The 12,890-nt window shown below is 38.9% G+C and overlaps 1 protein-coding gene across 2 annotated transcripts in view; it reads right to left on the bottom strand.

Annotated features, from left to right (window-relative positions):
- BCL10 (BCL10 immune signaling adaptor) overlaps positions 1 to 12,890 on the bottom strand; it is a 146,975-nt gene that overhangs the window by 25,475 nt on the left and 108,610 nt on the right. The window lies entirely within an intron of this gene.

Raw genomic sequence — 12,890 nt, 5'->3', positions numbered from 1 at the left:
ATACATTTTCAATGGGTAATACATCCCACTACAGACAACATTTAGAAAATAAATCTCTCCTACCATTGGTTACTGTGTTATGATGCACAGTCTTTACACTCCAGGAAAAATTGTCAGCCTTTATTACCCATCTGGTAATAAGCAGAATGGACTGGAAATGCATGATCGAGACATGTAGGCACACAAATTATGCAAGAGTTTAATAAATCCATAAGTAAAATAATGCAGAACTTTGTATTATAAGGAAATCTAAAGCACATTGAGCAGCAGTATTCCAATACGATCCAATAGGGGAAATTGCTGGAGTGCTCCTGCGGATATTAAAAAATTGAGCAAACACAAGGAGATGATGGAAGGAGCGCAGAAACATTTCAGACATTAACCCCCAGTCACAGATCTGGGTTGAATCCATCATCGAGAGAGAACCCAAGTGATGAAAATGAATGATACCCACGATTCAGTTACATTTTTGCAATGTAGCCCCTCAAAAGCCCCAAAATTATGTTGGAAGAATTATGCAGGATGAGAGATCTTTTTGTTTGGGACAGGAAGAAGCCACATCTGAAAATGACCACATTACACATGCACACCTTTAATCATATTGGCTGTCTTTACAGATAACTCCGATACATTTAACAATTTAGAAAAACGCGTTGAGTAAAAATAGAAAGCATGCTCTTGGAGGTATAGGTGGCATCCGTTCACTATACATAACAAATAAACTCCTTGTGGCTAGTCATCCCATACTGCAAGCTATGTCATAAAACTGGCACAAAGCACACGCCACAATGAGGGAAGACAGCTGATTACATACTGGGTCACCACTATGGGGTAATGGGAGGATACAGATCAGGGCCCAAGAGCTGCTTTAGTTAGACTGGGCCGAAAAAGGGTTTAGATCAACTACACACAGATAAGTCACTCAAAATAATTGCTGAAGCGCAGACTGACTCCAGGCTCTATGCAGCCCACTTCTGGAATTATCAGCAACACTCCCATCGTCTCAGCGCATCACAAGAACCACAACCGATCTCACTTCAGGATACCAACCTCTTGGGATGCGTAAGAACTTGGGGCACATACAAGGGGGGGCTCTGCACTTAAGAGTTTGCTGATAAGTAAGAGACTTTCAGCCCCAGTAGCAAGGTGTCTTAAAAAATGTTGCTCCTAAATATTGCAATTAGAATATGGGGTGGATGGCTGGGTAGAGGTTCCTTTAGCATACAAGAGGCTAGGCTGAAGCTGAGCTTTTACATGTTATGGGATAGATGGCACCAGGCACCTAAGGGGCTGGGGAAACCATTTGCAACATAGAAACAAGTGTTGAAGATCAGATCAACAGTGGTATTGTGCACATACCCTGGGAGTTTCACAGCTATGGGCATACTGGGAGGAGAAATATGACCGCTATCTAGATATGACCGGCACACTAACCGGATCTGTAGTATTACTCCACTGTACCTCAATATATCCAGAAACCACACCCAAACAGGTGGTTTGCCACAGGAATGACCACAGCTCAGCTTTTTATATTGAAGTTATGGAGAACTAATACATTTTCATCGTCAGAAACATGGTTACGGGAAAAGCACTTAAAAGGGAAAGAGTACCCTATGGACCCACAGGAACTGGGTAAAGTATGATCAAAGGAAAAGTGTTCCCTGGGTTATGTTTTCTCTGGGGAATATCTTTGCCACAACCAAATCCTATTCCTATCTACACTTCAATCAGTCAGGTTATCACTCCTACAATGCTTTTAAGCGATAGTAGAACCACAAAGGCAAAATATATATGAAAAAAATCACAGTATTTATTAAAAATATATTGCTATTAAAAACACATGAATTCATCAAGTTAAAATTGAGACTTTCTTAATACAGTGCCTAATGCTCATTAACAATTCAAGCACAATAGCTTTATCACAATGTTATAAATTCAAAATTAAAAGTATAATTCAAACATTTTATATACATCCCCTTAGGATTGCCGACGTGTTTCGGTTGATTCGGCTGTGCGCCCCACCTTCTTCAGGACTATTTATAAAATACAATAATCTCAACATGATCTACCCTGTTTCCTTTTAATCAATTCAGGTACGTCGTTATACACTTTCTTCCATATCGGTTATGTTCAATCACACCCTGTATTCCTCTTTCTGGGTGTCTACGTTGGTATGTTCCGATTATTTATTTGTAGTATTTGCCGCCCTTATTTTCAAGCACGATCTAAAACTCATTGGTTAAAAGCACCTTCTGATTTTTTCAATTATCTTGTGTGCAATGGCCCGTTTTCTCACTTTTTGCAGAGTTTATATGTTTCCCAGTCAGAACACCTTGTTTACATTTCTTCTGGGTTTTCTGACACTTTAGGCTTTATTAATTGTACAACATCACAGGGGTTCTTATTCTGTTTTGTTAGTTTCTCAACCTCCCCGATGCGTCTTCGCGTGTAGTTGAAAGGGTGTACCTTTGGTAACCAATTTAATATAGACCTTTCAGGGTTGACAAACAAAGCATAAGCATGGCATTCTCGTATTGGAAACTATTTTGTGACAAATGATTCTTAAAATGGCCCCTGGGTTACAATATGTCAGTTTAGGAATTAGTGAAAGGTGAATACCCATTAGACGATGAAGTGGTCAAACTAATTAGATTCTCGAGGCATTTGGCACTCCATTTGACTCAATAAGAAATTACTATGCTAGTACTTCCTTTTTGATACGCATGGGTAAATTGGATAAGTTTCAATTTTTTTTTTTTACAAATGTTTTGATTTAATAGTTTCAAGAATGCAACAGTAAGTGAGCTGTCCTGTCTAGCTCGGTTTAGATTGAAGAAGATTTTAGATTGAAGAAGAGGAGGAACATATATTCATTTAATAATGTTGGAAGATCTGCAATATTTCTCATCTATTTGACAAGGAAGTTTCAGTTCCTTCTCTGTGGTGGTAGATTATATGAACGTACACGTTTTCAGATGCAGAAGAGTTGCTACTTTTAGAGAACTGAAAGATGTGTGTTTTGATTTCATCAAATGTGAAAGAAAGAAATAATATCAAGAGAGAACATCTCTGCGCCAGGGCTGCGGGTGAGGAGATCTTTTTACAAATATGAACAAGCACTTTTCCAACCTGCTAAACTCCAGATTGAATGAAGGCATATAGTTTTTCCATGAACTAGAAACTGACATTCAGTCTGAGAAGCCTCTGAATTAGTGGTTTTGAGCATACAGTGTTCAACCCCATCAAATAACTAAAAAGCAATATCATGATGGAGTGCCAACATTCTAATCTGCCAAGAGGTAAGGTGGAACAAGCCAACTTTAGTGCCACCCCTTTGGTTGAGGTGCAACAGAATACCATGGTGCCCCTGTGCATGAGCCATAGCAACATGTTGAGAAGGCACAGTATTAAACACTTTGTACTGTAGTTTGGTAGTGTATAATGGAATGTAAATAATATTAAGAATGTTGAGTGCTTGTTTGCAGCATCCACACTGCGCGTGGGGTTCCTGGCTGGATTTAGGTATTTTGATATTTGATTTGTTTAAAGATGTGGCTAATGTTAACAGCTACTCAACCAGTGGCGGCTTCTCCACTAAGGCGGAGGAGCATCACCCCACTGCTGCTGTCCAGCAGTAAAAGAAAGACAAAATTAAATTATAATAACACAATGTTATCATCATCTTATTCTTCCCTGCTGTGGCAGCTTGAGGGTGGGGCTGCTCTGCTGACAGAACAGGGGAGGGGTAGGGAACACACTAAAGTGCGCATGAGGCTCTGATCGCCCCTCGGGCAAGCCAAACAGTCATGCACACTTTAGCATGCTGGTTCAGGCGAAATGCATCCGACTTTGCCGATTAAAATCTGAATTGAATTATCAAGACACAGCGTCGTCATTTCCTTAGTTCTAAGGAGGTTGCTGTTCATGTAAACAGACCGGGCTTGCGAGGTCCGATTCGACGACGTGCCCGCTGTGCTGGAGAGAGGTAGCGGTTTGCAAGCAGTGGGAAGAATATATATATATATATATATATATATATACACATACATACATACATACATACATACAGGTTGTCTCACTCGGAAACAAAAGGAGTCGCACTCGTTCCGGCATATTTAAAGACATTTATTCCTTTGTTTGGCAGTAGCAGCTGAGGTTTCCCGATGCATTTCGGTCAGTCCATGACCTTCTTCGGGGGAAGTGGCCTCGGCATCCTCACAGTCAAGCTGAGCACTCGCTTAAGGATGATGTTACAATTCTGATACGGGAAGGTGAAGAGGCACCTCCTGAGTGTTAGCCTGCACATTCATGAGAAATGAATTGCGATTACAAACATGTTTATGGTTTTGTCAATGGTGCAAGGTTACTGAGAAGGAAGGTCCATTAAAATTTCCAAAATAGGGTAGCTTTGAGGCTAGAATTATTGCGAAATTAAAATAAAAATAAAAATGAAACCGACCCTTAAACCCGCTCAATTTGACACTTTGAATATGTGTGAAAAAGTTGCACAAGAGGGGGAGAGGAGTTGGCCTAATTGCTAGGGCGGACGACCTCGGATCTGGGGAACCGGGTTCGAGTCTCAGGAATGACGCTGAACATCCGGTTATTCTGGGCAAATCACCTAATCTCCCCGTGCCCAACAAAAATTAATGTGTCCTCATTTAACACAACAGGTAAAGCACTCTGATACCCGATACGGGGTGAAGTTTACGCAATATAAAACTCCGTTAAAAAAAAAAATATATGAAAAAAGAATAAAAAGAGCAATGCATAATTATGCAGATCCTCAGTGGGATAAAGAACAGCAGAGATCGAGGAAAGCCATAGTAGAAGAGACTAGATAGTGTTGGCTATTTCTACAGAAATACCAGAGGAAGGGAAATAGACAAAGACTCAGAAAAAGACAGACGGGCAGACAGTGATTTTGGCGATGATATTTTAAAGGGAATACTACCTGAACGCCCCCTGCCTTATACAACACCAACTGTTAGTCTTGGAAATTATGCCATTATGAGTAGTACAATAGCTCCTGCCAGTATAATGCACATTGAGACTCTTTTCAAGGTTGATCTCTGTGGGGAAAACACCTTTAAATAGTCTATGCCATCAGTGGTGCTCAAATATCCAAGAATGTGTCCAAACTTAGGATGCTAGATAAGTATTATTGTGTCTGTCCAATATGTAACCAATCAGGCAAAATCATTAATACTCGGGCCACTGCTGCTCATTGAGCTGGGAAGGACTTCTGTGCCAGGACCAAGTAGCTGTTAATGCTGCTAATAGCTGTTGCTGAGGGCAGTTTCAATCATTCAGTACATGCAGATTGCAGGTTTTCATGAATTGGACAGCACACAGAAGATTTACCCTACAGGTTCCAGTCAGTGCTATGATGCCAGTGTCCGCATTGTCCTTTGCCATGCCAATTTCCCCATTGCACCCAGGAATAAAACACCATAAGCACGGAAGTCTTCACTATTCCAAAGGGTTGGAAGCACCAGAACGATGCCTACATTCGCAATGACCAAGCATCACGATAATAGGGTCAATTTCTGTAATGGACACAAATGTACAGCACCCTAGGCAGGCCAATGAGTTAATGCAATCAGGCCAGTATTAAGCCAAAAGATACCACACCTTGGACAGTTTCCATAACCTGCTCAATCTGTACATCGCCAAGCCTGGCCTGTACTTTCCCAGTATGTGAAGCACCAGAGCCAGTTCAATAGTGGTCCAGCATTTGAAGCACTACAATATGGCAATTATCTACATTACATGTGTATATAACACATCTCAGTCAGTCAACTGCATCAGTATACGAAGCACCACAGTCAGACTTTAGTGTAAAGCATGACTGCCAGACCAATAGCATTAACGACCCAGTATTTCAACACTATAGTTGAGTCACGCTTCAGTACCAATGTTTGTATAGCACCACAGTCAGCCCAGTAATCCACGATGGATAAAGAACCAAATATTAGAATTACAACACTGCATTTACATCTGGGATACGGTAGATCGCTTTCTTGTGGTACAAGCAGATTAACCTGTAAAGTTAAAAGGGGAGACACTTTGGATGCAGCTCAACAGGTAGAATTTTCCATTATCTGCTAGAACCTTAGAACTGTCACATAGTGGGGCAAGGAGAAAATATGCAGATGCCAAAAACCAACATTTTAAAAAGTATAATTCCACAGAACAGTACAACTGTGATAGGGAGCACTGTACTTTCATCCTTATAGGTAATGGTTAAATTAACCTTGAAAGGATTAGAAGTTGAGGCAGCCCATTAGGGCATTTCAACCCACGGCCAACGTTTTGAAAAGTGCATTCTTACAGCTAATTCATTAACCCATGGAGCTATGACTACATGTATGAAGGGTTGGTTTATTTCATGAGTCCTGCATCTTCCTACACCACTGTCACTACAATCTATAGCTTTCAAGTGAATGGCGTTGGAATAAAAAGATTCAAATTTTACCTTAACCACATTTCTTTAAATATAAATATAACCGATATGTTGCCTCTCAGTACCGGAGAGATAGCACTCACGTGCATAACTGCTCGTGGTATAGGTCAGTTGCATATGTCACTCAAAAAAAGATTGCTCATCAACACTGCATTGCTGCACACCAAGAAAAATAATTGGAGGGAACATTGCCATGATGCTTTTGCCGCAGGACTGTCCGGCTATCTTAAAGCTGTTGCTGCAGTGAGCACTAGTCTTGAAAAGAGTGAGAGCATGGTAATGGGATACCCTTTAGCAGTAATGATCCCTAACTCTGTTGAATTGATATTGACCTAAACCAAGACCCAATCCATGACTCATATTAGATTCACAAAATATGAGCAGCAGATTGTATCACCAGAAAATGTCAAATTTTGAATCCTTCCACTTTGCTGCCAATAAATTATACTGTTATGATGAAGTTGAACATGATTACCTAGATGTCACAGATTTATGCACAAAGCCTAGATTTGATATGAAGGATGAACTCCTGAATGAGCCAGACTCTGCGATTTTTGTGAATGGCTCATGCCTGAGAAACAATGATGGTACCCTGAGAGCAGCTTACACTGTGTGTAGAATAAATTATGTAATCAAAGCTTCATGGCTACAAGGGATTACCTTAGCACAAGTTGCAGAATTGACTGCCCTTACCAGAGCATGCTCTTTAACTGCTCAAATGAGTGGTACTATATTTACAGATATCAGTGCGCCTTTGATTTTGGGCAAATGTGGTCACAAAGAGGCTTTATGACCGCTTCAGGAACCCCAATTAGGAATGGGGTGCGGGTGGGAGATTTGTTTGGAGTTCTCCAATTGCCTACAGAGATTTCAGTTGTTGAATGTGCAGCTCATCAAAACGGTAATGGCTACATTGCTATGGGAAATAGGTATGCAGCTTCATTTGCACAATATCGTGCCCTACTGGCCTGTATATTCAATGGAACTTTCACATGTGAATCTGAGGAGGACAGTTCATTTTATATGTTGATGACCATAATAAATACTTGGGATGAATTGAAAAGAGTACAGGAAAATATTTCAGAAGTAGAGTTACATCAGAGTAGGTTGGCAGAAAAATGCAAATGACATCTGAATGTCAACTGATGGGAGAACAGTGTTGCCTGGTAGTTTGTTGTTTCCAATGACAATACGTTCATGGATACACATACCCAGAGAGGGACTCAAAGATGCGACTCTTTAGAAATAACTGATACAATCGAAGTTTAGGACGTTTGCAGAAAAAGCGTGTCACTGATGTGTGACATGTCAACAGATGAATGCAGGGAAAAGAACACAGGGAGATCAGGTGGTCCTTTCAAAAGAATGCAGATCAAGATGCTGGCTTGCAATGGGATGACATATGACCTGATCATAGTATATCTCTTCTCTAGATGGTTGGAATCCTATCCAACCAGGAGAAATGACAGTCTCACTGTAGCAAACTGTTATTGTGAGAATTGATACACAGGTACAGAATATCAGTTTCTCTAGAAACAGATACACGGAACCCACTTTAACAATGAGGTCCTGAAGATGATTTCCACAGCATTACAGTATGAACAAAGATTGTATTGCAGCTATCGTCCTGAGCCTTCAGGTATAGTTGAAAAACTGAATAGGACTATCAAGTCTCGACTAGCTAACGTTTTTGCTTGAACATCACTGAAATGGCCAGATGCTTTATCTTTGGTGCTGATGAGTATTCTAAGTGATCCCTGATAGAAAGACTAGTGTATCACCTATGAAATTCTCATGGGACGGTCCATGACATTGCCTCCTGTACCTGCAAATGCACTTGTGAACATCACAGATGATATGATACTCAATTACTGCAAAGGATTGGCTGATGTGGTACGTTATGTTTCTCACCCGCTTGCAGCTACCACAAAAGATATGCAACACAAACCATGCCCTGACCTCAATACTGGTGATTGGGTTTTGATCAAGAAGCACGTTCAGAAGAGTTGTTTGGTGTAGAGATAGCCCCCTTCCGAGTTATTCTGGTGATCAACACTGCTGTTAAATGCGTTGTAGTTCCAAATTGGGTGCACACCATAAAAGTGAGAAATCCAGAAGAAGAAATTGTGCTCTTTGAACCTGAGAAGAGCATTGGTGACTGCACCACCAGTTGTGAGATCACAATGAACAGTGATACATAGATCACAACAGCAGCAATGAGGAGAAATGCGTGAAGATTAGCAGACTAACACCAATCCAAGTGCCTGGTGTTTCACAAAGTGGCATTGAAGTCTCTAACAAAGGAGAAGCAGAGACTGACCCTCAACTTGGAAACACTACAGAGACAATATCAGTACAGCTAAAAGATACGAGTGAAGGAACAATCATTGAAACAAGAAGAATCACCCATAGGGTTGAATGGTCATTAAGCTTTAATCAAGAAAGACTGAGAAAGAGTATATCAGTTAATCAGATTCCATCAACTATTCATGATGAGACAGACTCAAGTGATGAAAGCGATACAGAAGGAGGTCAACTGAAATTGAGAAGATCAAAAAGAGCAAGAGTGCCTTGTCGAAGGTATTCAGAGCACGAGTGGCCATACTATGTGGACAAAGCAATGAATCTCACAGTAGATGAGTTTTGTGATGTGAAATGCGAACAGTTTGAACCAACATGATATCACCAAAGTGAGCACTGTTGGATACAGATAATTGACAAAAAGGAACTTTGCAATTAAAAAATTTGAAAAGCTTAAACAAGATTATTTGAAAGGTATAAAAGAGACTGATACTTATTAATTCAATTTTTTTATTTTAAAGAAGATTTACCGAGGCCCGAGTCTACAGTAGAAGAGTAGGTATAACAATTTAGAACACCACTGAGTAGGGTTAAGGACTGTCTATACAGAAGCTGTTCATAAAGCTAACCATAATAAGAAGCTATTTACAGAAATCTGTGCCCGAATTTTGAACCTTGCTGTATATAAACTTTCTAGATAAACATGAGTTGCCTTAGAAATAAGAGCAAACTTATTATATGTTCAATATTTGTAATTTCAGTGATACAGATTACAATAATGCTACTAGGATTTTACTAAACAACCGTGAACAACATTAGGTCTAAAAACATAACTCACATGCATACATGAATGATGAGGAGCAATTGAAAGCCTCATTTACAAATTAGAAATAGAAAGATTACACAACTAATGTTGACTCTAGATTAGTACAGGAATATACACACGCCATGGGAGCAAAAGACTTAAGGTCTGCGCTCATCTGCCATCATCCGCAACTGAAGGAGTCCCATATGTACCAGATGCCATTATCATAAGCAATTTACTGTAGCATATTTCTTTCACTTGTATATAGATGAGAAAATGTTGAATATTTCAATTTTTACTATGATTTAATACTCTCTAGAAGACTTTAGTTGAAAGCATGATTTAACCTCTGCAAGCAAAGGAAATGGACACAGCCTGGTATTACTTTATGCCACATAGACCTATAGATAGTGTTCTGGCTTATCAAACCACCTTAATGTGCTTAATGAGACCATGAGATAACATTTTCACTATGGCTGTAGAGGAAAGAAACACTGGCATAACACTAAGCAAAGATAAGCATAGTGATGATTGGAAGAAAGAAGACAAATTTAGACAGAAAATAGTTTACCCAAAATTAAGATTAGACCGGTAACACAAAGAAAAAAAATGTGTTTATAAAAGAAAAACATCCAAAAGAACAAGACATGTAGGTATTAGTAGTTGTGAACATACATTTGAACTATTGGGAGAAACATGGCAAATTTTACAGGACGAAGAATCAGCAATTCTAGGAGTTTAGTTTGTTTGGGGACAGGAAGCTTATTTCCAGTTGCCTACTGATTGGGAAGGTATTTGTTATTTAGCTGTATTGTTTCCTAAATTGTGCCATGTGTATAGTATAGGTGCAGTAACAATGACACCAGCACACAGACACACGTAGTTCAGACCTTTAGGAGTCATCATAAACTATGAAAAGATTACAAAACTGTCAAAAGTTGTCGACAAGCTGACAACCAGTACTTCTGGAGCTTTATTAGTTGTAACACTGAATGTATCATACTCACAGAAAAAGGCAGAGTCTGCAAGATGCTCAAATTAACCCATTGTTGTTTGAACATCCCTGATGAGAGTAGAGAAAATAGAGGAATTTGCAAAGAACATTTCAGACTTGAAACCGGACTTGGAGGAGCATTTAAGAAAACAAATTGGAAAAAGAGTTCGCACAGTTGCAAATTGGACCACAACAGCAGTAGGAGGTACTTTGAAAGCTGATACTTGTGCCAATACAAATCATAGGGGTTTGCTTATTACTTTCATTGGCTTTATTCAAAGGCTGTAGACCTCACTTACATAAGAGATAGAGAGAAAGAAACAAAAGTTTGAAAGATAATTAGAACTAAATATTTTCTTGAATGACTACCAAATATCATTAAAGTTCCAAAATTTAAAAGGGAAAAGGCAAGATTCAACATATGATGACATGCCATTTGAGCAGAACACACATGGGAAATCAAGATAGGGTGATGGTTAAAATACCCATCAGATGGGAGATTTGGAAAGGTTTATTAATTAGATGCAATGTTCAATAATTAGCAGCGTTATGTGCAATGATTAATCTACAATTTAAACAGATAATGACACCCATTTTAAAATGCAAGCTGCACTAGGCAGCCATACTTAATATAGGCCACAGAAATGCTTAAATGTGAATTTTAATCTACTAGAAGTGAACTCAATATTGCTGAAATATATACAATACAATTTAGAAACTTGACCGTAATGTAACATGCTTAGAAATGTTAGTCATAACTGCAGAATGTTCACATTTTAATAAATGTATTATTTTACTAAGCAACATATTATTTCTAACAATTAAACGTCCAACTCTCACAATATTTCACAATGTTTGAATAGAATAGTTGCACATTTTAAAACAGTATTTCTTGTTCGCATTAGTTAAATGCATTACTAAACAGTGTTTGGCAAGCTGATGTTTCTCTTCTTTTGCTCAGTTCGTTGTTTGCGCGATGTAACATCAAAATTAGAAGGTTAAACTGTGTTTGATGCCGATGGGAATGGAGATTTATGCATAAAGAAGCCCCACACAAAAGAGGTCAGTAACAAACTTTGTGATAAAACTTTGCAAGCTGTAGGATATTTTGTGGTAGAGGAAGAGTTGAACTTGCTCTCAAACAAATGCTGTTACCCAATTCGATCCGAGGAGGAGAGACTGGTTACCCACTTTGCAACATTATGTTTGCCTTTTATATTAGCGCGTGTTCCTAGTTAGAAGCAATGCCATTATTTTGTGGACTTCATCCTGCTCGGTTTTTCCCAATCATTTTCACAGAGACTTGTTCCTTGTATCTTGCAGATCGCTGGGGCTACTACTGCTCCTGTTCATCGCTTACTTTGAGGTTTGACTTTTGACAGATTGATACGGCAACTGTACAATTGGTTGCTCGTATTATATATATGATGTGAAGTTCTGCTGCTTCAATTTGATTTATGATCTTTATCTCACTCTTGTCCTTTGAACTTGAAGTTCTAACTTCAAATTCTAATCCTGTTTTTTATTATAGGGATTTTGATCATTTATGGAAAAGGCTTAAAGCCTTATTTGATTATTTGTTCTGCCCGTTCTTTTTAATGAGATTGCTGTACACTTACTCGATTTATTGACTAATTTGAATAAAAAGATATATACTAATCTTCATTTCAAACTCCCATCATTGACTGTTATTGTGATTTAATTTTTGATGATAAAATAGCTCCTGGTTCCAAACACTGTAGCAAAGATTAGTCACCTGAAGCAAGTAGTACTTTGAGGACAGCGCAAGAACAGAGCTTAACCCTGAACTTGATTGTAAGAAAAGGTTTAACCATATTTAAATTTTGCTCCGCTCCGCGATATCACTTGCAATGAAAGACCATTGTTGTCACTATTATTTATGCTTGCCAGCAAAGTATAGGTGTAAGTGCTGCTTGCCTCATATCTGGCCTGAGCCCAGCAGGGCAAAAAGTGTTATAGCCTGGCCGGCGTCTTTGTGATGGGTTATTCAAAGATGTGAAATCAGTCTTCTATTAGACAATAGCAGGTCAATGATAAAAAACTGTAAGAACACACATGAAATGCACTAGATTATATGTTAATTTAAACACTGTGAGAAAATGGCTTTGCTCATAAATTACGCAATACATATCAAATTAAAAACATTGAAATGTTTTATTTCAAAGTTATTTCAACTTTGCTCAGCTTTGTTCCAAGAGGACTGCCTCAGCCACCATCTAAAGCCCTGATAGTATTTTGTGTGCTATCCATTCTGTCTATAGAATGAAGCCAGAGTTACCTTGAATGGTACAACCACCTCTGCT

This window comes from Lissotriton helveticus, chromosome 1_1 (assembly GCF_964261635.1).
Source record: "Lissotriton helveticus chromosome 1_1, aLisHel1.1, whole genome shotgun sequence".
In the NCBI taxonomy this organism is placed as follows: Eukaryota; Metazoa; Chordata; class Amphibia; order Caudata; family Salamandridae; genus Lissotriton; species Lissotriton helveticus.
The sequence above is the reverse complement of the archived record's forward strand: the minus strand, read 5'-3'. Positions and strand labels throughout refer to the sequence as shown.